Raw genomic sequence first — 27,805 nt, 5'->3', positions numbered from 1 at the left:
CTGATGCCTTCATTTTTATCATGCACAAAATTGAAACAACATTCAATTCTTATCTGCACTGTATTACAGATGTTGTTGTTAGATGCCACCAAGTCGGTTCCGATGCACAGCAACCCTGTGTTCAACAGAATGAAACACCGCCCAGTCCTGCACAATTGTTGCTGTTTGTCGCAGCCACTGTGTCAATCTACCTCCTTGAGGGTCTTCCTCTTTTTTTTGCTGACCTCCTACTTCACCAAGCATGGTGTCCTTCTGCAGGGACTGGTCCCTCCTGATATTATAGACAATATACCTATATTGTAGATAAGTGAGATAGTAAAAAGTACTTCTTATTTCTTATCTGGAGATGATTTATATATTTAAAGGAATATATTCTAACAATTGGTTACATATAATTTATATCATCTTAAACTCTTCAGAACTCAAAAGGAACTAATTTATTTTTAATTATAAAAATAATATAATTACTGGGAATAAGAATTCAAAGACAGAAGGGTATATAAAAAGAAAACTAAAATTTTGCCCTCTTGTCCTTTTCTCCCAGTCTCACTTCTCAGAGACAGCTACTTTTGAACATTTTTTCTCTCTCCTCTCCCCGTCGGAGTTTCTTCCATACCTCCAAGTAATAGGCTTACTTATACTTCTAGCTCCTCATGTGTTAACATCAAACATCCTTTGTACTCCCTGCCATAAACAAAGGGAATTTTAGCTCCTCCTCTGCTCTCTCCCTCTCCCCGGCAGGGGAGGCTGGAAAATTAGGGAAACAGGCTGTCAGTAGTAGTCTGGACCAATCATGATCCATCTGTGAGGGCTGGTACCTTGCTGCCCAAAACAAAAGCTGAGTTCTTGTATCAAGGAAAAAAGGAGAGAGGTGGGCAATGGGGGAGTAATGAACATGTCTGCCACAAGCAAATATTTGATGTTTGCTTCCCCAACGTCTATGGTCTCCTTCTTCCATCAATCTGCCAAGTGTACCAGATTTTCCTTTGCAGAAGGTTCCTCTCACATGCTAAGAGTAGACCCTGATTGGCTTAAACCAATAATCTCAACTTTGGCTGTATAGTAGAATCATCTAGGGAACTTTTTGAAATACCAGTGCATGGGATCCACCCCTAAGACCCATGAAATCAGAATCCCTTGAAGCAGAAACAGGTTTGAGATCCAGTAACTAAGCCAATCCACATATCCCATTGGTTCATGAATGGGCATATAACCCAACTCAAGCCAAGGAGTTGCAATGAAATTCAACAGGGCTTCTAGGGGGAACCAGGAATGTTGTTCTCTCTTCCCTGGACGAGATGCTATGAAGGTGGAAAGTCTGGAATCACCCCGTCATTTTTACTACCCTGAGAAGAGCCAGGCCAAGGGAGAAGACAATATGCAGAGGAGGACAAAGTTAAAAGAATCACGGAGAGATGAAGCCTAAGGACATCCTGGACCTCTGGATCAAGTCTCATCTGAAACCAATCCTGCTTCAAAATGCTCTGTTATCTGAGCCAATTCCATGTAAGTTTAGACAATTGGAGATCTTTGTTTGGTCTTTGCACCTGAAAGATGCATGTTACAAAGCCCACTCACTGAGTACATAAACGAAAAGGAAACTATAGAAACTGCATAAAATGTTAGTCTCATATTTTCCCATCTCCAGCCCCTGGAGAAGATTTCAGCATATGGACCTATTTCTCTGGGGATGCATATGGTTTATAGAGGATGCAAAGTTAATGGCTCTTCCTGGATCCCAAACTTTCTGTCCCAGGAGTGTCACAGGCAATGACATGGATACAGCAGCAGTCCTTGTCTGTGTGCAGGGCTCCCTTTGTGGCACGCTCCCTGAATTCTGTTCATCAGAGCAGAGCTTCTCGCTCTGGCAAGACTGTTGTTGTAACAGAAAGAGGAGGTGGCTTCTATCTTAGCTCATTTCTTCCAAAGATCCAGGGGATAGGGGCCTAACTACTATTGGCTTAACCGCTCCACTCCCTTATGTTAATGAGGTCATAATTAGAGTAGGGCGAGCCCGAAACTCAATCCCTTCTGAGTGGTGTCTTAGAAAAAGGGCACAACAGACAAACAAACACAGACACAGGGAGAAGAGACCATGTGAGAAGCCTCTAGAAGCCAGGAAATGTCACACAACACCTGGGGCTACCAGCAAAGGACATTCCCCCGGAGCTGATGCCCTGATTTGGACTTCCAGCCTCCCAAATTGTGAGACAATAGACAGCTATTCTTTAAAGCTATCCAGTTGTGATTTTCTTTTTTGCTGTTTTGGTTACAGTAGCACTAGGCTAAGCAGGAACTAAGAAGGATAGCTAATACATTGGATAGGCGAATAAAGATTTGAAAACATATAACAAATGAGGCCTATGAAACAAAACTTATAGGTTGGAAATGTATTTGGGATAAATAAAAATACATCCTACTCTTGGGCTGAAAAAAAAATCGATGCACCAGATGCGGGTTTCATAGCAGTTCATACGAAAAAAAAGCCTAAGGTTTGGATAAACATAAAGCTACAATCCACTTAAAATGTGGTGTTCGCTCTGCATTTATTAAGCATCTGCTCTGTGCCAAACACAATGCTGGGTTCTGAGCTTACAAAGAAAAAGAATACATGGACCCTGCCCTACAGGAACGAAAATGTAGCCTCAAAACAAATGTAATATTATGCTGTATTAGCAGAAGCATTGTTTAAAAGGAAGTAACAACCAATGCCATTTACACAGAACACCTGGGGGAACTGCTTTAAGGGGGATGTTGCCAAACAGCCACACAGCCAGGAGGAAGGGGAGCAACCAAGATGGCGAAGGCTTGGAAACCATGTCATAGTGGCCTGGCTGACAGCTCTTGGAAACAGAGGAAGGACAAGAAAACAGCCTTCAGACTTGAAATGTTTACCCTACAGAAGAAGGCTTCCTTTCTTCTTTTCTACATAGCTTCAAAATGTAGAATTAAGACTCATAGGCAGAAGTCACAAGGAGGAAAATTTTAGACTGATGTAAGGAGGAACTTTCTGCTTGGAATGGGGGCATTGTAAGATGATGAGCCTTCCATCACTGAAAACCTAAAGTTCCGAATGAATAGCATCTGTCAAGGCCTAGAAAGGATCCAGAACTGGATGGAAGACTGGAATATAATTTTTATAGACTTTTTCAACATAATATATTTTTCCTATATCACTTAACAAAATCTACAAAGGATTTAAAGGAGTTTTGCAATAAAGTGGGGGTTGGGTGTGTGAGAGAGAGAGAGAGTGTGTGTGTATAAAAATAATTATAGAGCACTTATTACTTCCCAGGAGCTCTGGTGGTGCAGTGGTTAAGCACTCAGCTGCTAACTGAAAGGTTGGTCGTTCAAACCCACCAGTCACTCTTTGGGAGAAAGCTGTGTCAATCTGCTTCCATAAAGATTTACAGCCTTGGAAACCCTATGGGGCAGTTCTGTAGGTTCCCTATGAGTTGGAATTGACTTGATGACTTGCTCTAAGCTCTTTGCACGTATTTACTCAGTTAATCCTCTTAAGATGATGTGTTATCCTACGAGGTGGATACTATTATTATTACCATCTTAAGAATGAGGAAGCCGAGGCTCAGAGAAGGTAAGGAATTTGCTCAAGTTGTGTTTGCTAGTAAGTGAGGGGCTGGGATTTAAACCCAGGCAGCAGTTGTGGGGATGACACACTTAGCTGCTGTCCAGAGTCCTTCCCAAAACAGGAAGGAAGCAGTTTGACAAGGTACCAGAGAGGAAAAGAAGTAGAAGAAGAGAGGCTGAAAAGAGCAGTTCGTTGGAGAAGAGACCAAACTGAAGTCACAACAGCTGTGTCCAAGGAGGAACTAGAAAACACAATTAAAATCTTGGGAGAATAAGAACTTTTCTGGAGGCAAGGTATTTCTTTGCCTCCAGAAAAGAACGCTGCCAACCCAACAGCTTCCTTCTAAAGGGCCGATTCTTTAAAGGCTTCAGTTCTGCTCCCCTCTCTACAGAGAAGATGGAAACAACCTCAAAACCCCTCCCACTCTTCCCCACACTCCCTCCTCTTCCTTCAGGAGTGAGACAAAGGCAAACTTGTTCTCTCAGGCTGCACGGGCTGGTGAGGGGTGGTAGGAACTGCAAAGGTCCAAGATTCTGAGGCGTGAGGAGAAAAGCCAAATATTTTCTCCCACCGCATCCCAGGGGACTGAGCAGTGTGTGTCTGCAACGGAGAGCTCTGTGAGACTCGCTAGACTTTTCTCAAACTATGCTTCAGGCTTCAGGACTGAGAAGCCTCCGGGAAGGCTGACCTTGGGTACCTTCTCTGCTCTTCCTCATTGACGCACACCTCCAATCTAAAAAGGCAACCTGCCTTGTATCCTAGCTGCCTTGGAGAAGTCCCTGGAGAGCTGCGCTGTTTTGTTCAACACTCTCAAGATTACAGGGTTACAAGAATCCCTAATTCAGAAACCCAGCGGTCTTCTAAAGCACACTTGACAAACCAGTTTCGCTCACATGATGCTTCCTTCTCTCAGGCTTAATCAGCTGGCCTATTTGAGCAAGCACCCAACTACTTGACCTCACATAAGATGCCAAATCCAAAAGGCTGTTGCAAGGAACTAGCTCACTTTTCTTATCTCACAGCTGTTTCGTTGGCTCAGACAGCCCTAAGGTCCTTCTCTTAACCCCTCTACTTCTTCAAGCTCCGATTCATTTTCCATCACTCCGTTCACTGCCAAATGGTCTAAAAGGGAAACCTCTACGTTCAGTCCTCACTTCCTCCTCACCTCCTTACTTGCCAGCCCCTGACAATCTGCAGCCTTCAGGATCCCTTACCCACAGGAGGTGCTAATCCTCACCCTCCCCACCCTACTAATGACCAAATCTAAGGACATCTTGGAGCCCTTTCCGAAGGTCCTCACCCTCTCTACAGCATTTAATACTGATGGCCGTCCCCTTCTTTTGTCATGTCTCTCTAGTTTCTGCAGGAACAAGGAAAAAGAATGAGCATTTATTAAGTGTCTATGCAGTTCAGTAGGCATTGAGTTCTCCCCCATCCAGGGAGATGGATGTTATTATCCGTACTTTATCTGCTGCAAAAGACCTCTTTAAAGCGTTAAAAAGTAAAGATGTCACTTTGAGGACTAAGGTGGACCATGGTATTTTCAATCACCTCATATGCATGTGAAAGCTGGACAATGAAAATGGAAGACTGAAGAAGAATTGATGCCTTTCAATTATGGTGTTGGTGAAGAATACTGAATACAGCATTGACAGCCAAAAGACTGAGCAAGTCTGTCTTGGAAGTATAACCAGAATGCTCCTTGGAAGCGAGGATGACGAGACTTCATCTCACATCCTTTGGACATGTTATCAGGCGAGACCAGTCCCTGGAGAAGGACATTATGTTTGGTAAAGTAGAGGGTCAGTGAAAAAGACCCTCAATGAGACGAATTGACACAGTGGCTACAACAAGGGGCTCAAACATAGCAATGATTGTGAGGATGGCGCAGGACCGGGAAGTGTTTCATTCTGTTGTACACAGAGTCACTGTAAGTTAGAACCGACTCAACAGCACCTAACAACAACATGTTATATAGCAGAAGAATGGCCTGGCAATCTGCTTCCATTAAGATTACAGCCAAGAAAATCCTATGAAGTAGTTCTACCCTGTAACACCTGTGGTTGGAATCAACTAGACAGCAACGGGTTTGGTTTATTATTACTATTATCATACAGAAAGGTTCAGTATCTTGCCTAGAGTCAAAGTAAGAAGTAGGGCTGAGATTTGGGATCTGCTGCCTTTAAAGGCCATCCTCCAGCTGATCTCTTTCACCCTTCTTCTCCTTTTCCCTGGCCGATTCCTCTTCTTCCTTTGCCTCTTCCTTTCATGTCGTACTTTCCCAAAGTTCTATCTTAGGATCTCTTCTCATCTCTATCTCTCTGAATAATCTCCCCTAACATCTCAACTTCCATTGTCACTACTTCTCTTGGTGACTCTCAAGACTCCTTCTTCAACCCTGGCCCCAAGGCTCAGCTCCACGTCTCAATTTCCACCTTTTTGCTGAATGACTCCATGCAACACACCCACTCAACAGAGCCCAGCCAGTGTCCTCCATCATCCTTGGCCAAGCCAGCTCCTGATATCTTGTGATCCCTACTTGGTTAACTGATATTCAAACCAGTTGCCGTGGACTTGACTCTAACTCATGATGGCCCTCTGTGTGTGGAACTGTGCTCCATAGGGTTTTCAATGGCTGATTTTTTGGAAGCAGACTGCCAGGCCTTTCTTCCAAAGCACCTCTGGGTGGACTCAAATCTCCAACTTTGCAATTAGTGGCCAATCCCATTAGCTGTCTGTACCACCCAGGGACTCCTAATTACTGCTCAGTCCCCTTTAACTCTACCTTCCAAATCCAAATCAGTCACCTGATCTTGATTGTCCTTGTCTCTGCTTTCTATTCACACTGTGTCTCCTTTCATTTTCCTGAATGCCTGCAATAACTGGTCCCTCTGCCTCAAAATGCTAACTTCTCAAATTTCCTTCCAACCAGCTGTCTTCCTAAAGATCAGCTGAGGTTACCGCCTTCCCCCAAACTTCAGTGGTTCCCCACCACTTACTGAATATAGCTTCAATGCCACAGGAGGCTCCCCATGACCTGACCTTTACAGTCTTATCCCTGACAATATCCCTTCACACACACTATGCTCCTGCCGCTCGGAACCACCACTCTATTCTCCAGCTGGCCTTGATCCTGCTGCCTCTATTTTCAGTTCGTGTCCGAGGCTATTAAGTGAGGCTCCATGAGGTTTAATAACTCAGCCAGATCTCACCATTAATTGGAGAAAAAATTTTTTTTTTTTTTTTTTTTTTTTACCATTAATTGGAGAACCTGGTATTTAAACCCAATTCTGTCAGACTCCAAAACCCACACTCCTCCCGGCACCCTAAGCCACCACTCAATTAAGCCCAAATTAAGCCCACTATCTATTGTCCTTCCCTGTCACCAATGTGGAAATTGAAACACAACAAGAAAAACAGAACATAACGTGTAGGTACTTTCCTTCCAAAAGGGGCTTCTGGCATGGCCACTCAGACCTAGAAGACAGATGGGCCTCGCTTCTCTACTCTCCAGCTGCCCCTCTCCGAGGCCTGGCAGAGGGAAGATGAATAATGCAACTAGACCCCAGTGCAAAGGGCAGGCTGGGAAGACAGGGCAGGGAAGGGAGGTGACAGGGCTGGGCATGCAGAGGAAGCACAGAGCTTCCTTTACGCCTGCCTGGGCCTGGACACTGTCAAGGTCACCTACCCAGTTGGAGCACCCTCTTTCAGCATCATAAAAGCCTACTCTCTGCATCCACCAGACATGGTGTTTAAGTAGAAAAGATAAGATTGTATTTCACTGTTTCTAGACAACGGGTCTAATCATTAGCTTTCTGCCTCTGCTCAGTCCAAATGGTCCTGGATCAAATGACAGAGCAGAGCAACCATTTACCAGAGGATAAACAACAGGCTAGATGAACCTCGGAGGAGTGTGAGCAGGGAGTGAGGCCGAGGAGGAGCCAGTGCGCCCAGGGAGCCTGGCACTTAGGTCCCTGGGGCTCCAGGACTTAGAGAGCCTCCAACAGGTCCCAACAACGGATGGCTTTATTGCTTCATCCCAGACATCTCAGCATCCTGGAGCACCCAGTCTAAGAATGGCCTCTCTGTTAAGAACCAGAGCTAAGCAAAGTGAGCCTTTTTAGTTGGGCAGGACAAACGCTGATATAGGTATCTCTCTCCAAGCCCTCACCAGACCCACCTACTCAATCAGATGAGAGCCAGCTCCTGGGTGACATTCGTATCTGGGTCTCCTCCCTACTGAACTTCCAGAGTTATCTACCTCCCTGTCATGGATTGAACTGTGTCCCCAAAAAATATGTGTCAACTTGGTTAGGCCATGCCCCCCAGTATTGTGTTGTTATCCTCCATTTTGTGATTGTAGTTTTATGCTAAAGAGGGTTAGGGTGGGACTGTAACTCCACCCTTACTCAGGTCATCTCCCTGATCCAACGTAAAGGGAGTTCCCCTGGGGTGTGGCCTGCACCACCTCTCATCTTACAAGAGATGAAAGGAAAGCAAGCAGAGATTTGGGGACTTCATACCACCAAAAAAGCAGCGCCAGGAGCAGAGCGCATCCTTTGGACCTGAGGTCCCTGCGCTGAGTTGCTCCCAGACCAAGGGAACACGGATGACAAGGACCTTCCTCCAGAGCCAACAGGGAGAGAATGCCTTCCTCTGGAGCTGATGCCCTAAATTTGGACTTCTAACCTACTAGACTGTGAGAAAATAAATTTCTCTTTGTTAAAGCCATCTACTTGTGGTACTTCTATTACAGAAGCACTAGATGACTAAGACACTTCCCTTTCTTCAAGTCCCATGGGAAGGTGGACCTGGGTAGAGCTCACAATGTCCACAGGCCTAGGACCAGCCTGCTGTTCTGACCACTAGGCCTGAGGCCCCGCCCCAGATGCTCTGATACTTAAAAGATCAAGAAAGTGAAACTTGGGCAGTTTGGCTCTACATACCATGCAGAGCCTCAAGCCCAAATATAGCCCTGGAGTTACCGCTTGGTACATTCATATCCTGTTTGCTTACACAGTTCCACTTTCTCTTTTTTTCCCCCGTTTGCAAAACAGTCTCAATGCTCACCTGTTTTGATCTAGAAGTAGAGCTAGGGCTTTGACCTAGAACAGGTCAAATGCAAATGCCCAGTAATGGTTTGCCACCTCTCCCAGTTTATTTTTATTCCTCAGCTCTGCTGGAGTTCTGGAAACAGACTGTAGCCAGAGGCCCCTGACCTAATTCTTTATCTGGCTTTAACCAGATTACGCCAACGGAGAGCTCACAGCTTCTGAGGCCACAGTACATCAGCAGAGCCATGGGAAGCGGCTGCTGAGAAATGAGACTTGAAGCTTGTTTTGTGTAATTTGGGAGTTTCCAGCCCACGGGTGGCTTTAGGGTTAGGAGAAGGGCCAGAACTCAGAATGTGAGCTGGCTAATGCTGCCAGTGGGAGGAACAGGGGCTTGGTGTTTTCCATGGGACGTTACTCCTAACACACTACTTGGAGCTACACTAAGAATTCTGTTGCTCCAGTCACTGCAGGAAAGGAGGACAATTAGTTGCTGTCACCAAAGACAGAGGAAAACATGACTAAATTCCTGTTCACGGAGAGAAACCAGTTGCTGTCGAGTCAATTCCGACTCACAGCAACCTTATATGAGAGTAGAACTGCCCCCACAGGTTCCCAACACTGTAGATCTTTACAGAAGCAGACTGTCACATCTTTCTCCCATGGAACAGCTGGTGGGTTTGAACTGCTGACCGTTTCATTAGCAGCCAAGTGCCTTAACCACTGAGCCACCAGAGTTCCTCATGGCGGGGGGCGGGGAACCAAACCCACTTCCATGGAGTCGATTCTGACTCAGAGCAACCCTACTGGACAGAGTAGAACTGTCCCAAAGGGTTTCCAAGGCTGTATTTTTTAATCTTTAGAAGCAGACTGTCACATCTTTCTCCTGAGGAGCGGCTGGTGGGTTCAAATCACCGACATTTTGGTTAGCAGCTAGGCACTTTAACCACTGAGCCACCAAGGCTCCTTCATGGAGAGAAAAGGGGGTCTTAAATTTCTGTCAAGGCAGAAACAGCAAATTCATTCAACTGCTTTTAAGTATGTGCTGCCTTCTTCCAAGTACTGAGGAAAGTTTAGATTTAAGGATGGACTGCCTGACTCCAGAGTCTACAAGACGCCTCAAAGCTCTGACTACCCCTCTGCATCTAGAAGATACCTCAAAGCTCTGCCTATCCCCCCGCATCTAAAAGACACCTCAAAGCTCTGCCTATCTGCCCGCATCTAGACCTCCGCTGCCCGATACTGGCCACACGTGGCTACTGAGCACTTGAAATGTGACTGTCAGCTGAGATGCACTGCCAAGTATAAAATACATACTGGATTTTGAAGACCTGAATGTTGAAATGATAACATTTTGGATAGACTGGGTTAAATAAAATATATCAGGGTTAAATAAAATATATTATTAACTTCACCTGTCTCATTTTTTAATGTGGCTACCAGAAAATTTTTAATTATATATGTGATTCATATTATATTTCTATTGGACAGCACTAACCTAGACAATACCATGCCCAGTGGTTTAATTTTGAAGAGTGGCAAAATTCACAAAGGAATCCCTTTCACCAGCAACACTCTTGCATGGCCCTTAAGGTCTGCAGAGTCTCTCCAGTGACAGTGAGGACGAGGAGTCAAAGCTCCTTCTAGCTGTAGTTTGTGTTTTCCTGCTTACAAAAACACTTCCACATCCATAATCTCATTTAACTGATAACTATACCTAGGCAAACGTCTTCATACTTCGAAAAGACCTCCAAGAAAATGGAAAAGGTTAATAAATTTCACTAAATAAAAACTTGAAACTTTTATATGTGAAGGAAAGAAAATAAAAAATAAATAGGTAACCAACTAAGGAAAGAGGATTTGTTACAACTAGCAAGGGGTTAGGATTAAAGAAAACCATATGAATGAAAGATATCAACACATAATTCGCAAAAGGAGAAATTAGGAAATAAAATCCACTCTTTTTTTTTTATTGTGCTTTAAGTGAAAGTTTACAAACCAAGTCAGTCTCTCATACAAAAACTTACACATACCTTGCTATCTAGGTACTCCTAGTTGCTCTCCCTCTGATGACACAGCCCACTCCTTCCCTCCACTCTGTTTTCCTGTCCATTTAGCCAGCTTCTGACCCCCTCTGTCCTCTCATCCCCCCTCCAGACATGGGATGCCCACATAATCTCATGTGTCTACTTGATCCGAGATGCTCACTCATCACCAGTATCATTTTCTATCCCATAGTCCAGTCCAATCTCTGTCTGAAGAGTTGGCTTTGGGAATGGTTCCTGTCTTGGGCTAATAGAAGGTCTGGGGACCATGACCTCTGGGGTCCTTCTACTCTTGGTCAGACCTTTAAGTCTAGTCTTTTTACGAGAATTTGGGGTCTGCATCCCACTCTTCTTCTTGCTCCCTCAGGGGTTCTCTGTTATGTTCCCTGCCAGGGCAGTCATTGGTTGTAGCAGGGCACCATCTAGTTCTTGTGGTCTCAGGCTGATGTAGTCTCTGGTTTATGTGGCCCTTTCTGTCTCTTGGGCTCATAATTACCTTGTATCTTTGGTGTTCTTCATCCTCCTTTGCTCCAGGTGGGCTGAGACCAATTGTTGTACCTTAGATGGCCGCTCGCTAGTGTTTTAAGACCCCAGATGCCACTCTCCAAAGTGGGATGCAGAATTTTTTCTTAATAGATTTTATTATGCCAATTGATTTAGATGAGCCCTGAAACCATGGTCCCCAAACCCCAGCCCCTGCTACGCTAGCCTTCAAAGTGTTCGGTTTATCCAGGAAACTTCTTTGCTTTTGGTTTAGTCCAGTTGTGCTGACCTCTCCTGTATTGTGTGTTGTCTTTCCTTTCACCCAAAATAGTTCTTATCTACTATCTAATTAGTGAAAAAACCCTCTTCCTCTCTCCCTCCCCGCTTTTGTACCCATCAAAGAATATTTTCTTCTCTGTTTAAGCTATTTCTTGAGTTCTTATAATAGTGGTCCTATACAATATTTGTCCTTTTGCAACTGACTAATTTCACTCGGCATAATGCCTTCCAGATTCCTCCATGTTATAAAATGTTTCACGGATTCATCATTGTTCTTTATTGATGGGTAGTATTTCATTGTGTGAATATACCATAATTTCTTTATCCATTCATCCATTGATGGGCACCTTGGTTGCTTCCATCTTTTTGCTATTATAAACAATGCTGCAATGAACATGGGTGTGCATATATCTGTTTGTGTAAAGACTCTTATTTCTCTAAGATATGTTCCAAGGAGTGGGACTGCTGGATCGTACGGTAGTTTCATTTCTAGTTTTAAAAAACTAGAAATGAAACTAAATAAAAGGAAGCGCCAAATCGATTTCCAAAGTGGTTGTACCATTTTACATCCCCACCAGCCATATATAAGTGTTCCAGTGTCTCCACAACCTCTCCAACATTTACTGTTTTGTTTTTTGGATTATTGTCAGCCTTGTTGGAGCAAGATGGAATCTCATTGTAGTTTTGATCTGCATTTCTCTAATGGCTAATGATCACAACCACTTCCTCATGTATCTGTTAGCTACCCAAATGTCTTCTTTAGTGAAGTGCCTGTTCATATCCTTTGCCCATTTTTTAATTCGGTTATTTGCCTTTTTGTAGTTGAGTTTTTGCAGTATCATGAAGATTTTAGAGATCTGACGCTGATCAGAAATGTCATAGCTAAAAACTTTTTCCCAGACTGTAGGTAATCTTTTTACTCTTTTGGTGAAATCCTTGGGTAAGCATAGGTGTTTGATTTTTAGGAGATGGGGTAGTGGTTAAGTGCTACGGCTGCCAACCAAAGGCTCGGCAGTTCAAATCCGCCAGGCGCTCCTTGGAAACTCTATGGGGCAGTTCTACTCTGTCCTATAGGGTCACTATGAGTCAGAATCAACTTGATGGCACTGGGTTTTTTTTTTTCCCCCAGTTATCTAGTTTCTCTTCTGCATTGTTAATAATGTTTTGTATACTGTTGATGCCATGTATTAGGGCTCCTAGCGTTGTCCCTATTTTTTCTTGCATGATCTTTATTGTTTCAGATTTTATCTTTAGGCCTTTGAAGCATTTTGAGTTAGTTTTTATGCATGGTGTGAGGTATGGGTCTTGTTTCATTTTTTTGGAGATGGATATTCAGTTATGCCAGCACCATTTGTTATAAAGACTGTCTTTTCCCCATTTAACTGACTTTGGGCCTTTGTCAAATATCAGCTCTCATATGTGGATGGATTTATGTCTGGATTCTCAATTCAGTCCCATTGGTCTATGTATCTGTTGTTGTACCAGTACCACGCTGTTTTGACTATTGTGGCCGTATAATAGGTTCTAAAATTAGATAGAGTGAGGCCTCCCACTTTGTTCTTCTTTTTCAGCAATGCTTTACTTATCCCTTCCATATGAAGTTGGTGATGTTTCTCCACCTCATTAAAAAATGTCATTGGAATTTGGATCAGAATTGCTACCTATCTATCCATCTATCTATCTATTTTGATATGTTGTTGAATTCTACTGGCTAGAATTTTGTTGAGGATTTTTGCATCTAAGTTTGTGAGGGATACAGGTCTGTAATTTTCTTTTTTTGTGGTGTCTTTACCTGGTTTTGGTATCAGGGATATGCTGGCTTCATAGAATGAGTTTGAGAGTATCTGGGAGTATCCCATCCTTTTCTATGCTCTGAAATATCTTTAGTAGTAGTGGTGTTAACTCTTCTCTGAAAGTTTGGTAGAACTCTGCAGTGAAGCCCTCCAGGCCAGGGCATTTCTTTTGTTTGTTTGGAGTTTTTTAATTACCTTTTCCATCTCTTCTTTTGTTATGGGTTTATTTACTTGTTCTACCTCTGTGTAAGTTTAGGTAGGTAGTGTGTTTCTAGAAATTCACCCATTTCTTCTAAGTTTTCAAATTTGTTAGGAGTACAATTTTTCATAGTAATCAGATATGATTCTTTTAATTACAGTTGGGTCTGTTGTAATATCGCTCAACTCATTTCTTATTTGGGTTATTTGCCTCCTCTCCTGTTTTTCTTTTGTCAGTTTGACAATGGTTTATCAATTTTGTTAATTTTTTCAAAGAACCAGCTTTTGGTCTTAACTCTTTCAACTGTTTTTGTATTCTCTATTTCATTTAATTCTGCTCTAATTTTTATTTGCTTTCTTCTGCTGCCTGACAGTTTCTCTTGTTGCTCTCTTTCTATTTGTTCAAGTTGTAGGGCTAATTCTTTGATTTTGGCCCTTTCTTCTTTTTCCATGTGTGCATTTATTGATATAAACTGACCTCTGACCACTATTTTCGCTATGTCAGAAAGGCTCTGACAGGAAGTGTTGTCATTCTCATTGGATTCTATGAATTTCTTTATTCCATCCTTGATGTCTTCTATAACCCGTCGTTTTTTTGAGCAGGGTATTGTTCAGTTTCTAAGTGTTTGATTTCTTTTCTCTGCTTCTTCTGTTATTGATTTCTACTTTTATGGCTTTATGGTCAAAGAAGATGCTTTATAATATTTCGATGTTTTGGATCCTGCTAAGGCTTGCTTTATGACCTAATATGCGGTCTATTCTAGAGAATGTTCCATGTGCTTTGGAAAAGAAAGTATACTTGGTTGCTGTTGGATGGAGTGTTGTGTATATGTCTATGAGGCCAAGTTGGTTGATTGTGGCATTTAGGTCTTCCGTGTCTTTATTGAGCTTCTTTCTGGATGTTCTGTCCTTCACCAAAAGTGGTGTGTTTAAGTCTCCTACTCTAATTGTGGAGCTGTCTATCTCACTTTTCAGTGCTATTAGAGTTTAAGTGTCTTGCAGCCCTGTCATTGGGTGCATAAGTATTTAATATGGTTATATCCTCCTGGTATAAAAAAAAAAAAAATTTTTTTTTTCCTGGTATATTGTCCCTTTAATCATTATATAGTGTCCTTCCTTATTCTTTGTGGTGGATTTAACTTTAAAATCAATTTTGTCAGAAATTAACATTGCCACTCCTCTTTTTTGATTGTTGTTTGCTTGATATTTTTTTTTTCCCATCCTTTGAGTTTTTTTGTGTCTCTAAGTCTAGGGTGTGTCTCTTGTAGGTAGCATATAGACGGATCGTGTTTTTTTGTTTGTTTGTTTTTTGTTTTTTAATCCATTCTGCCACTCTCTGTCTCTTTATTGGTTCATTTAGTCCACTAACATTCAGCGTAATTACGGATAGGTATGAGTTTAGTGCTGTCATTTTGATCTCTTCTTTTATGTGTTGTTGACAGTTTCTGTCACCCACTTAATTTTTTGTGCTGAGTAGTTTGTCTTTATATATCGTGTTTTCCTCTTATTCGTTGTATTTGATTTTGTTTCTGCTGAATCTCTGTTTTTTTCTTGTGTTTTATTTTGATGAGTAGGATTGCTAGTCTCCTTTGTGGTTACCTTAACATTTACCCCTATTTTTCTAAGTTTAAACCTAACTTCAATTTCTTTTTATCGCCTTGACTTCCTCTCCATATGAAAGATCTATGACTACATTTCTCAGTCGCTCATTATTGTTTTAATGTTGTCTGCCTTTGCATAATGACATCACTGTTTCCCTGTTTTGAGCATTTTTTTTATCTTGATTTATTTTTGTGATTCCCTCTCTGTGTTGACATCTGATTGCTCTGTCCAGTGTTCTAGTCTTGGGTTGATATCTGATATCATTGATTTTCTAACCATAGAATTCCCTTTAGTATTTCTTGTAGTTTTGGTTTGGTTTTAATGAATTCCCTAAACTTCTGCTTATCTGGAAATGTCCTAATTTTGCCTTCATATCTGAGAGACAGTTTTACTGGATATAGGATTCTTGGCTGGCAATTTTTTTCCTTCAATGCTTTATATAAGTCATCCCATTGCCTTCTTGCCTGTATGGTTTCTGCTGAATAGTCCGAGCTTATTCTTACTGACTCTCCTTTGTAGGTGACTTGTCATTTATTCCTAGCTGCTCTTAAAATCCTCTCTTTATCTTTGGTTTTGGCAAGTTTGATTATAACATATCTTGGTGACTTTCTTTTAAGATCTACCTTACGTGGAGTTTAATGAGCATCTTGGATAGATATCTTCTCATCCTTCATGATATCAGGGAAGTTTTCTGCCAACAAATCTTCAATAATTCTCTCTGTATTTCCTGTTATCCCTCCCTGTTCTGGTACTCCAATCACTCATAGGTTATTTCTCTTGATAGAGTTTACTCTGTATTACTGTATTATTCTGTATTCCAAGATCTCTGTCAGGTTCCAAGAGAGGAGGCAAACAGGGAGCAGGAAGATAGAGCCAGGACAGGGTGGTGACAAAGACAGGGGTCCCACTGAAGCTGAAGTCATCTCTAGAGATGTGTGTGATGGGGGAGGGGAGGGTGGGCACTCAGGAGAACCAGGGAGGAAGACAAGGGAAAAAGAGGAGAGGAAGAAATTAGAAAGCCACACTTTGTTTCACTATCTAACAACCCTAAAAATCTGAAAGCTTTTCCTTTTTCAACCTAAATACTGCTTATTATAGTGGTAACCCACTTTCTCTGATTAACCGTCCAGGATATCTTATCACCAGTGACCCTACTTATAATTACTCTTCCTATATGGAGCCCTGGTGGCATAGTGGTTAAGTGCTACGGCTGCTAACCAAAAAGGCTGACAGTTGAATCCACCAGCTGCTCCTTGGAAATTCTTTGGGGCAGTTCTACTCTGTCCTATAGGGTCACTACAAGTCGGAATCAACTCAATGGCAATGGGTTTATATGTGAAAGCTGTCAATGTTTATTCCTGCTTGACCCTGAATAATCCTAGTTCCTTTTAACTTCACCCCCTAGGAAGAAGGAGTTAAAGCAACTGGCCTGTGACCTATTCACTCCATTTATTTCCCAGGGAAAGGAAAGAAGGCAGGTGACCCTATCAAATTTCCACATCAACTGAACCTCCAGGTAACTACCAACCAACCAGTTACCACCAAGTCAACTCTGATTCATGGCAACCCTATGTGGGTCAGAGTAGAACTGTGCTCCACATGGTTTTCTTTCTTTTCTTTTTTTTTAAGTTTATTTTGTTGTTGTTGAGAATATAAATAGCAGAATATACACCAATTCAACCATTTCTACATGCACAATTCAGTGACATTATTACATTCTTTGAGTTGTGCAACCATCTTTTTTTTTTTTAAAGAACATTCCTCATTTTGAGCTTGTCTGATATTTTCCTGTGATTAGGTTCAGGTTATTCTTACTCTGCTAGAACCCGGATTAGGGTGTGTCTTTCTCACAGTATCACATCTGAAAGCACACAATGTCCCTTTGTCCCTCATTACTGAATTTTATATATATAATTTTATTTATTTTGTTGCTGAGAATACACACAGCAAAACATACACCAATGCAACAGTTTCTACATGTACCATTTAGAGACACTAATTACATTCTCTGAGTTGTATAACCATTCTCACCCTCCTTTTCTGAGTTGTTCCTTCCTCATTGACATAAATTCGCTGCCCCATAAGGTTCCTATCTAATCTTTCAAGTTGCTGTTGTCAATTTGATCCCATATAGATAGTTCTTGGAAAACCTTGGTGGTGTACTGGTTAAGAGCTACAGCTGCTAACCAAAAGGTTGGCAGTTTGAATCCACCAGGCACTCCTTGGAAACCCTATGGGGCAGTTCTTCTCTGTCCTGTAGGGTTGCTATGAATTGGATTTGACTTGAAGGCAACAGGTTTTTGGGGGGCTTAAAAAAGCACAATGCTCAAGGTAGAACTTTTTTGCTAGTTCAGCTAAACTATTATTTGTTTTTAAGAAGACATCAGGAGATATTTTTGGCTTAAGGTTTAAAGATTATCTCAGGGCAATAGTTTCAGGGGTTCATCCAACCTTCATGGCTCCAGGGATCTGGATTCCATGAGAATTTGAAATTCTGGTTTCCATTTTCCCCCTTTTGATCAGGATTCTTCTATGGAATCTTTGATCAAACTGTTCAGTTATGGTAGCCAGGCACCATCCAGTTCTTCTGGTCTCACGGCAAGGGAGGCAGTTGCTCATGGAGGCAATTACCCACATATTCCATATCCTTCTCCTATTTCTGACTCTCTTTCTTTTGCTGTTGTTCCAGGTGAACAGAGATCAATTGTTATGCCTTCGGTGGCTGCTTGCAAGCTTTTAAGATCCAGACACTACACACAGTTATAAGGCCAGTTATAAGGCCAATTAACTGGGATATTCCATGAAACCATGACCCAAAACCTGTAAACCAAGAAACCAAATCCCATGAGGTACCTGACTGTATATAATCAGCCTCAGCAGCTACTCTTTCTTTTTTTGTGATTGTTATAAATATACCTATCACACAACTTTTGCCAATTCAACTTTTTACAGGTGTACAACTTATAGACAGCAATTACAATAATCAGCTGTGCAACAGTACCTTTAATCAATATGATTTTTCCATCGAAGTTAACCCCCCGTTACTCCCTCCCTTCTACCCTGGTAACCACTGATAAACTTTGGTCTCTATACATTTGTCTTTTTATGTAAGTGAGGTCATACAATATTTGTCCTTTTGTGATTGACTTATTTCACTCAGCATAATGTCTTCCAGCTCCATCCATATTGTAGCATGTATCAAGACTTCATTTCTCCTACTGGCTGAGTAGTAGTCCATCATATGTACATACCACATTTTGTTTACCCATTTCATCTGTTGATGGGCATTTAGGTTGTTTCTACCTTTTGACTATTGTGAATAGTGCTGCAATGAATATTGATGTATAAGTCTCTGAGTCTCTGCTTTAAAGTCTTTTGGGTATATAAGTAGGAGTGGAATTGCTGGGTCATAATTTCTATTTTTATTTTTATGAGAAACTGCCACATTGTTTACCACAATGGCTGTATCATTTTGCATTCCCACCAGCAATGCGTAAGGGTTCCAATTTCTCAACATCCTTGCCAACATTTCTTTTTTTTTTTAATCTTAGCCATCCCGGTGGGGGTGAAATGGTATCTCACTGTGGATTTGATTTGCATCTCTCAGATGGCTAATGATGTTCAGCCTCTTTTCATATGCTTGGTGGCCATGTGAATGTTCTCTTTGGTGAAATGTCTATTCAATTCCTTTGCCCATTTTATGACTGAGTTGTCTTTCTGTTGTTAGGTTGTCAAAGTTTTATATGTATTTTGGTTATTAGGTTCTTGTCTGATATATGGCTTATAAGATATGCTCCTAGTCAGTAGCTTGTCTTTTCACTTTTTTGGAAAAGGCTTTTGATGAACAAAAGTTTTTAATTTTTATGAGGTTCCATTTGTCTTTTGCTGCTTGTGCTTTTGTTATTATATTAGATAATCCCATTATTAAAAGCTAGGCCTGACAGCATTGCCCCTGCTTGTTCTTCTAAGAATTTTACAGTTTTAGCTTGAACGTTTAGATCCTTAATCCATTTTGAATTTGTTTTTGCATATGGTGTAAGGCATGGATCCTATTTCATTTTGCTGCATGTGGAAATCAATTTTCCCAGTACCATTTATAGAAGAGACTCTTCCTTCCCCATCGAATGGACTTAGCACCCTTGCCAAAAACTGGCTGATCGTAGATGTGAGTGTTTATTTCTAGGCTTTCCATTCTATTCTGCTAGTCTATGTGTCTATTGTTATGCCAGTACCAGGCTGTTTTGATTACTTTAACCATACAATATGATTTAAAATCAGGAAGTGTGAGTCCTCCTACTTTGTTCTTCTCTTTCAACATTGCTTTAGATATTTGAGGTCTCTTGCCATTACAATATAAAGTTGAGAATTGGGTTTTCTATTTCTGTAAAGAAGGCTGTTGGAATTTTGATCAGGATTACACTGAATCTATAGATCGCTTTGGGTAGTACTGACATCTTAAAGATATTAAGTCTTCCAATCCATGAACATGGAACATCTTTCCATTTATTTAAGTCTTCTTTAATCTCTTCCAGCAGTGTTTTATAGTTTTCATTATATAAGTCCTTTACAACCCTGGTCAGATTTATTCCTAGGTATTTTATTCTCTTAAATGCTATTGTAAATGGAATTGTTTCCTTTCAGATTTCTCATTGCTAGTGTATTGAAACCCAACTGATTTTTGTTTGTTGACCTTGTACCCTGCAACTTTGCTAAATTTCTCTACTAGCTTTAGAAGTTCGTGGAATTTTGGGGATTTTCTATACATAGGATCATATTACCTGTGAATAGAGATAATTTTACTTCTTCTTTTTCAATCTGGATACCTATTATTTCTTGTTCTTGTCTTATTACTCTTGTTAGGGCTTCTAATACAATATTGAACAGAAGTGGTGAGAGCAGGCACCCTTGTCTTGTTCCAGTTTCCAGTGGGAAAGCTCTCAGTCTTTCTCCATTAAGTATAATGTTGGCTATTGGGTTTTCAATGGCTAATTTTCTGAAATATATCACCAGGCCTTTTTCTCAAGGCAACTCTGGGTGGAATTAAACATCCAAACTTTTGGTTTGCAGCTGAGTGCTTTAACCATTTGCACCTCCTGGGACTCCTCAGGTAGCTAATGATATTTGGTAGGAGAAAGAGAATTCATCTAATTCATCTAAGGAACACTTTAGCAGGATGTCTCTGGCCAAGCAATTACTTAGAACCAAGCCACCCAAAATTTATGAGGCATGGCTCCTTGGAGAATGTCATGCATGCTACACAACAATCAGGGGTATAAAATGGAGCTCTTTCATAATTTAAATGCTTCCTACTGTGCATGGTAACCCAGTGAACCTCACTTAGACTCATCTATCATTGAGGAGAGGTACATGTCTATGGTGTGATGGATCACTTTTGTGTGGCCTTTCTAGCCTACCCAAGTGATTGGGTGAGACTGTATGATAGGATAATTGTGGCCCACCAAAGGGATTGGTCAGTTTTGCCATCCTGCTGAGCTTGAAATGAGCCACCCCAGAGGCAGGAAAAATAAGGTCCTACCACCACCAAGGAAGAAAAGCCAGAAGCCAGCAATCCTTTAGACCTGGGATCCCTGGAAGCAAGAGAAGTTCCTGGAAGCAAGAGACCAAGAGAGAGAATGTGCTATAACCCTGAAGACAGTGAGAAGCAGTGGCAGGAAAGACCTGGCAGTAGAAACCCAGCAGTAGGAGATGCGTCGGTGCGCTTCCCAGCCCACCGGAGAGAGAAAGCTGAATGAATGCCTTTGGGCAGAGGCCTAGAGCCAGGGAGAGGCAAGCCTGTGAGCACAGGAGGGAAGAGGCTGCCCTGATGGAAGAACCATATCCTTGAGTGTTCTTGAGCCTGAATTGTAACCTGTTATTTCCCTAATAAACCCCATAATCGTGAGTATGGTCTGTGAGTTCTGTGTGGCCATTGTAATGAATTTTCCCACCCAGCAAAGAAGTAGAGAGTGCTGTGGGAGGGATGGTTGGTGTCAGAATTAGTAAAGATAGTGGACACAGGAGGCATATCTAACCTCTGTGCCTCATAGGAATCAGCCTTGGGCTGATGGTTTTGATTCTCCTTCCCCCTTGTAAAGTTAAGGGGAGGTTGGACACTGCCCCCATGCCATTTTTTACAATGTCCAATGAGAAAAGGAAGGTTCTAGGAAGACCTTCTCAGCACCTCATGCTTTTTTCTGCTTCATCTTGATTGCCTGTGTCTCTGAAATTATAAGTAAAGCTTGATACTCGGTAAGATCTATGATCCATGTGTATCTGATCTGACAACCTGTGTTTTGCTCACCCCACCCCCATCACTTGATTCCTGCTTTCAAATTTTTCTGTATTTTCATTGTCCATCCCAGACTTTCTCTAAATTATCCATATCCTTTTTTAAGACATAGAGTTGCAAACTAAACCACTTCTCCAATCATACCAAGCACATCTCCAGGTTACTATACCCCTACGAACACAACTCTTTCACAGGAGACACGAGATGCTTGCCCTCTGTGTCACTTGTCAATGAAAACAGGGTTTTTTTTAACAGCTGGGCTTAATTATTTAAATCCAGGCTTTGTGAAACATTTTCCCTTACAATTCCAGTATCTCATTCACTGCCTGTTTTTTACTCCTCCATATTCTTCAACCAAGCCTGTGGATGCTGCTTCCCCACTCAAGTGTTTGGGGGTTACCCCAACAAAGCCTAAAGCATGATGTAATGCCACAAGCCTCAAGGCAAAATAACTACTGATGCTGAAGTGGTCCTGAAACTACTTGAGAACTAGCTGGTTAACACATTTGTTTATAATTACCTCGTCTTTATTGGCTATTGTAGACACATGGATGACTCTTTGCCAAGCCAGTTAGGAAGCAGCCTTGTGAATCCTGAATTCAGCAGCCATTTCAATTTTCAAGAACTTTGACTTGTCAGTCACTGGCCTGGTTGCTTATCAACATGGCAGGCTTTAATTAATTCAAACAAAGCCCCTAACACAATTCTTATGAATTGAAAATTCCACAATGTGGAGGAGAAAATAAATGCTGTGGCAGTAATCCATGCCTGGGTACACTTTACCATGTTTGGAAATTACAGTGTATTGTTTTAGCTTAGTCTAATCTCACATAATAGATAATTGTATAATTGTTTCTCAAAAGAAAAAACCATCAGTAAATGAAAAAAAAATGTTCTGCACTCATAAATGAAAATGTTAGAAAACGCTCTCTTTCTAAAGAGGATCTCTTCTTCCAACGTATCACAAGTCAGTGGACATAACACACCCTCCTCAAAGGGGTTAAGTACCCTATTTGTATGAAAAATTAAATTAGCAAAATCATTGGTTCTATTAAGAACAAACCAAAGGCAAAGCATGGATATCCTTGAGCAAAGCTCAGCAAACTTTTTCTGTAAAGAACCAGAGAGTAAATATTTTATGCTTTGCAAGATGTAAAGTCTTTGTCACAACTGCTCAATTTTGTCACTGTAGCACAAAAGCAGTCAAAGACAACACGTAAACAAATAAGCATGTCTCTGTTCCAATAAAACTTCTTTACAAAAACAGGTGGCAAGCTGGATTTGGCCTGTGGACCATAGTTTGCTGACCCCAGCATGGAAATCAAACATACCTGATATACTCTCAAAGATGCCCCAACTCCAGTCACAGTACAAGCATCTTGCTCAAATGGCATGAATGAAGCCTGGCTCCTTAAAAGACCAAGAGTACAACACTTAATGTTTCTTGGGTTAAAAGCCACATCACATATCATAGGCCTTTAAATATTGGGACTTTTGAGGTCATGTTCCCCATACCTCCCTCCTGTCAGATGAGAAATCAGGCCCAGAGAGGTTGAGGGGCCTGCCAAAGGTCACACAGCAAATTAGCAGTATAGCCAAGAGTTGGTAGTAGAATTGGGCCTGAACCCGAGAATTCTTTCTGCTGGGCCACCCTCCTGCTTGTGCTCTGTGAAACAACCATCTTCTTTACTTTTTAGAACAAACTGCCAGAGCCCCAGGTAACAAAGTGAAGTCGGTGAACTTTCAAACTTGTTTCAGTAGGAGAGTAATTTTTCCAAATGATGTCTCACACAGAACCCCAACATATAATACACATGAAAGTAAGGGTGTCGGGTGAGCAGACACTTATCTCTCTCTCTGCCCAGCCCCACTCTAAGTTCCTGGGAAGCTCCAAGAGGTCCAGAGGATCAAGGAAACCAAGCAATTGAAATGTGATTTTATTTACCACCTACCATCCTCTCAGGACAACCTTATTTCTAGCACCCTCCCTCCTCTACCTCTTAGCCCTGCTCAAACACCCAGGGCCCGCCACTGCTGGGCCCTCCCTCCAAATCCTGCAACCAAAATTTATTAATCCTGGATTGCATTCCCATTTAGGGTCTACTCTTTGAGAAACTAATTTGTCCTGACCTATTAACGACTAGCAAATTAATTTTTGCTAAAACATAACCAATTGTCTCTGATAAGAGTTTAATGTGTTATTGTTCCCACATATCAGATTTGAGTTGTAAAGAGACCTTTAGCAGCTTGGAGAGTCCCTGGGTAGTACAAATGGTTAATGTGCTCAGCTACCAACTGCTAGGTTGGAGGTTTGAGTCCATCAAGAGGTACCTCAGAAGAAAGGCTGGGCAATCTACTCCTGAAAAATCGGCCATTGAGAACCCTTTGGAGCACAGTTCTACTCTGACACACATAGCGTCACCACAAATCAGAGACGACTCAAGGGCAACTGGTGGTTTGGTGGCTTGACAGTGTTTCAGAAACTATGTCAGGTGCTTCTCCAGAGATGCCTGGGGGCTGCATAGGATGGAGAAATTCAGGCTCCTACCCCTACTTCAACCAGAGAAGTTTTCATTTTATTAGTTTCCTCAGCAGATTTCATTTCAGGGAAAAAAGTTCCAAAGATAATAGAAAAAAAGTTTAAAAACCACAGACATATGCCAAAGCCATTGACCCATGGTCAAGATCTCAGTCATGATGCCAGTTTGGAAGTTATTTTAAGAATGTCAGGAATTTTGAAATTAACAAGTTATCCTGCCAGAGCTTCATGAATGCTGGCAAAAGACATGAGACTCCTGGGCCAGAGACAAGACACTTTACAATAACAGCAACAGTAGATTGGCATTTTTTGTGCCAGTTCTTTGAGTTCCAGTTCCCACACGGTGATGCAAAGAAGGCCAAATGATACCTGCACATGCAGTAGGTTGCATTACAGGAAAGGAACTCTGAATTTAGGGAATCTGAATCTTTTATAATGGGTAGTAAGCCTGTCTGAACTTTGTTCCAGAGGGAGGCACTATCTCTATCTCCCAAAGCTGTTTGCTATATAAACATCGTTGAAAACATAGTCCTAAAGGAAGGGCAGACAGCACCTCTGCTCACAAAATATACGGAGATGTGAGGGCCCCATGGAGAACTGTCTTGAATAGAGGGCATGGGGAAGCCTTTTAAGGCCAGGCCTGCTCAGGACTCCCAAGAAATGTGAGCTTCCCAGATTTGTGAGTAATGGGTCAAAGGGACAAAAAAAAACCTTGCAAAGATAAAAGACAAATATGTATTTTCTACTTGTTTAGTTTGAAAGTGATCCTCATCCCTCTTAGAACAAAATTTAAAATTCTCACCAAGGCCTACAGGGCCCTACATGGTCTGGCCCTTGCTAATTTCTCCCATGTCATATGGCCACATTCTTTCTCTTGCTCCCTCTACTACAGCCACACTGGTCTTCTTGCTGTTACTGGGATATACCAAGCTCATTCCTGGCTCAGAGTCTTTGCATCTGCTGTTCCCTCTGCCTGGAATGTCCTTTACAAGACTCACTCCCTCACCTCATTCAGGTCTCTAATGTCTAGCTCAGAGTCACTTTCTGCCTGCTGACATTGCCTTATTTTTCTTCAAAGCACTATCACCACCTGACATTATATTTATTTGTTGTCAATCTCTCCTCAGTAGGATCCTCGAGGGCAAACCCTGTGTTTATTGCTATTGTCACAATGTCTACATCTGGCCTCCAAGAGAAATAGTCACTTTTGACCGTATCAATGGCATGCCCACTGAACTCACACAACAAAACAAATGAATCCATCTGCCAAGTGTGAGTTTCCTATTTGAAACCTCCCAAATAAAATGAGTATGACCCAAGACTCCATAACAAAAGTTCCTTACTGATCTGTACAGCAATATATGCAGAATGGCAGAGTGGAAAGAGCACGGGCTCTGGGTCTGAATTCCAGTTCCATCCTGACTAGCAAGTCTTTTAACCTCCCTGACCTCACTTTCACCAGCTATAAAATGGGAGATACCCACCTTGCCAATACCACAGGCCTGTGCAGCTCAAATGTTATATGTGAAAGCACTCTGTAAAAACAAGCACTATGCAAAGATTAAGTACAAGGACATGGTAAGCACAGCATCATAGCCGCCATGACTGGTTAAAAAAACAACAGTGTCAACTGCTATGTGCACCTGCAGGCAGGAGTTCAGCAAAAAATGATCACTCTGAAAGGGTTTCATATATGCCTTCTCTAGTTTCTACATAGCTAGAGGTGCTTTTTATTCCTCAAGCATCACTATAAAACAGGTAAAAGATAAGTACTATGTCACGGTTTAAGATATTAAGGTGAGGTCTGAGGAGTCAATGAAATGCTATGATTTCAGACACTCAGCAATTAAAAGCCTAAATACATTTGGGCCTGAACCACCTCCTCCCAATGACCAGATCTCACCCACTGTCAAATGAGAAGTTCACATAAAGACAAACACAGACAGATGGAGGTGAAATATCCTGAGCAAATAAAATGAAGAAGGGTGGATGCCACAAGCAGAGGTTCTGCTTGCTTCCCTTCCTGGTGATCTACATAACCCTGTTCTCCACTCTCTGTAGCTGGGAGAAGAGTCAAAGGGATTGGGAACAGGGGAAACAAGAAACCAAGAAAAACTTTTCAAACTAGGGCAGAGGAACAGGTAGAGTCAGTGGTATGAACAACAGCCAGTGTTTCAACATCAGCCAAGGATCTGCCAGATAAAAGGGCGATCATTTCTCAAATGCTCCTACCTTACCTAATCCCAGTCAGATGGGAAAGATTCCTGGGCACCCTCAGTTAGCTGTCCACATTCTCCTATCATGACACTCACTGATGTGCCAGGTGCTGCCTGCCAGCTCATGCCAGGGCTCCTCCCTGTAAACAATGTAGCCTCTGGACCCCATAAGGCTGTTTTGGACAAAAAGCAGTCTGGCTTAGCCATTATCTTGACTTCCACCCTCAGGGTATTCATGCAGTACCCCATTCCCATCCCAGGAGTCCTGGATCCCAAACTTCTGGCAGTATTTCCAAGGTGATGAGGCTGCTCCAACCCCAGCTCAGGAACAACCAAAGACCACAGCAACATTATCCACGGAGGCATCTGGAAGCCCAGCAAGAAAGCACTGAGCCAGCCCCTCTGCTCAGAAAACCTCTCATCTCCTTCATATTTCACCAATCATGATGAATTTGGGTTCATGTGTTCCTCTTTCAAAACTGCAAAGCAGGTTAAGTTCATCAGTCATTTGCACCCCTCACTGATTTCCTCGGGTTTTCTCTTAATACCTGCTTCTTTCTGACTCCTGGTTAAGCTGAGCCTGCATAGAATAAATGAGTATTAGATGAAAAGACGGGAGAAAAAAATTTAGGATTGGGGTGCTTGGGGCGAGAGCCAGGCTTGGTGAGGAGCCAACAGAAGTAGGCACAGCCAGAAGGAAGATGAGAAGAACCCTGGAGGATGAACAGCCCGGGAGAGGGGCCCTCTAGAAGTTAGAGAGGAGCCCAGAACGGGAGGAGGAGGCTTCAGCTTGTGAAGGACATCCATCTTAAGGGTCACAAATACATCTTTCAGGGAGCGCTGAGGGTAGCTCCAAAGGTCAGCCCTACTCCAAGGGTCTAGTTCATCCTAGACATGTTAGCCATTTCCTCCAAGCCTCTGTTGACATATCCAAAGGGACTGTGGCTCAAGGGTATATGCTTTAGTCATTCCCCCTTAGAAAAAATACTGAAACCTCACTGACTTCAAACAGTTAACATTATCTAAGGCAACACTTTTTTAAATTTATTTTTGCAGACTGCCAATGTTGGGTTGAAAGGGTGACCCCTTGACTGGCCCATGGTCTAAAAGTCTCTCTCTTCTTACATGCTATTGCCATTCCCATTCCTAGCTTTCTTTAGGGTCTCTAAAATTTTAAGTGATTTCTAGGAAAGAGACTAGAGAAAATGGGCAAAAGGCCATATCTCTGAAGTACCTACTGTGCTTAACAACAAACTCAACTGAAGCGGATTGAGATCTCCACCACTTGTATCCATTTTCTAAACTTTCTGGTAAATTCACCGAGGCTGACAAAAAAAAAAAAAACTAGAAAAACTGAACACTAAAAACAAACCAATATTTGGTTGTACTATCAAAGCTTGAATCCACCAGCTGCTCCTTAGAAACCCTGTGGGGCAGTTCTACTCTGTCCTACCGGGTCACTGTGAGTCATAGTCGACTCAGTAGCAATGGGTTGGTATTAAAGGCTAGGCCCAGCCAAAACCAAATGCCTTGCTCAATATCTGTGCCTGGTGAATCTGCAAGAGTACCTTGATTTTCTGGTCCTTTGTTGGAAAACGTGATTCCAAGGCCAGGACTGGCAACCTGCGGTCCACATATACACTTCTGACATGCCTGGGGCCCTAACGCAAAACATATTCTTTAGGGAAGAAGGAACACGGTAATTTTGATTCAAGTCCATT

At 42.0% G+C, this 27,805-nt stretch overlaps 1 protein-coding gene and 1 long non-coding RNA gene across 2 annotated transcripts in view; both read right to left on the bottom strand.

Annotated features, from left to right (window-relative positions):
- The window catches only part of MREG (melanoregulin), a 95,404-nt gene that overhangs the window by 31,781 nt on the left and 35,818 nt on the right, over positions 1-27,805 (bottom strand). The window lies entirely within an intron of this gene.
- The window catches only part of LOC135231537 (uncharacterized), a 30,643-nt gene continuing 12,117 nt past the window's right edge, over positions 9,280-27,805 (bottom strand). Inside the window, exons 1-2 of the long non-coding RNA XR_010322237.1 lie at positions 9,835-27,805; positions 9,280-9,796 (exon numbers count right to left, since the gene is read on the bottom strand). The exon at positions 9,835-27,805 is cut by the window's right edge and continues 12,117 nt beyond it. This is a non-coding gene — a long non-coding RNA (uncharacterized LOC135231537). The remainder of the gene's footprint in view (positions 9,797-9,834) is intronic.

This window comes from Loxodonta africana, chromosome 6 (assembly GCF_030014295.1).
Source record: "Loxodonta africana isolate mLoxAfr1 chromosome 6, mLoxAfr1.hap2, whole genome shotgun sequence".
Taxonomy (NCBI): domain Eukaryota; kingdom Metazoa; phylum Chordata; class Mammalia; order Proboscidea; family Elephantidae; genus Loxodonta; species Loxodonta africana.
Note: the sequence above shows the minus strand (reverse complement) of the source record. Positions and strands in the feature narration are given on the sequence as shown.